Source organism: Chaetura pelagica, unplaced genomic scaffold (genome assembly GCF_000747805.2).
Source record: "Chaetura pelagica isolate M959 unplaced genomic scaffold, ChaPel_1.0 scaffold828, whole genome shotgun sequence".
NCBI lineage: Eukaryota > Metazoa > Chordata > Aves > Apodiformes > Apodidae > Chaetura > Chaetura pelagica.
Genome location: NW_009954195.1, coordinates 28,905 through 29,664, shown reverse-complemented (window position 1 = coordinate 29,664; position 760 = coordinate 28,905). Strand labels below are relative to the sequence as shown.

Sequence of the window (760 nt, the reverse complement as noted above, 5' to 3'; positions counted from 1 at the left end):
ACTTCCAACTAGATTCTGCTCCTTTTTCTCCCTTTTAACATGTCTCTCTTGCTGCCCTCCCATTCTATGCCTCTCTCTCTTCCCTAGTCCACCACCCCCCCTTTCTGCCACACCCCCTCTCTCTTCTCCTCTTTCTCTCTACCCCCTCTCTCTCTTCCCCCCATCTGCTCCTCATTCTTTCTGTCTTTGCACCCTCTTTCTCTGTCATACCTCCTTTTTCTGTACCCTCCTCTGCCACCCTCCTCCTCTTCCCCCCCTTCTCTCTGACCCTCATTCTCTCTATGCCCCTCTCTGTCTCTTTTTTGTTGCCCCCCCCCGCCCCCCCTTTATTCTCTGCCCCCTTCGCCACCTCCCCCATCTCTACCACACCCCTTCTCTCTTCCCCCCTCTCTCTCTGTGTTCCCTTCTCTGCCCCTCACTCTCTTTGTCTCTGTCTCCTCTCTCTCTCTGCGCCCCCCTCTATGTGCTCCTGTTTTTCTCTCTTAATCTCTGTCTCTGCCCCCCTCTCTCTCTCTGGACCCCTCCTTTACCCCCTGCTTTGTCTTTACCCCACCTCTCTCTCTCTGCCCCTTTCTGTCTCTCTGCCCCCTCTTTCTTTCTCTGCCTACCCGTCTCTGCTCCTTTTTCTCTCTGTACCCTCTTTCTTGCTGCCCCTCTCTATTCTCTGCCCTGCCCTCTCTCTCTCTGCCCCCCCGACACCCCCATCTCTACCACACCCTTCTTTCTTCCCCCCCCCTTTCTCTGCCCCGTCTCTCCCCCT

The 760-nt window shown here is 55.8% G+C and overlaps 1 protein-coding gene across 1 annotated transcript in view; it reads right to left on the bottom strand.

Moving 5' to 3' along the window:
• Positions 1-760, bottom strand: part of LOC104393639 (octapeptide-repeat protein T2-like) — a 48,804-nt gene that overhangs the window by 19,669 nt on the left and 28,375 nt on the right. The gene's annotated exons all lie outside the window — the stretch shown is intronic.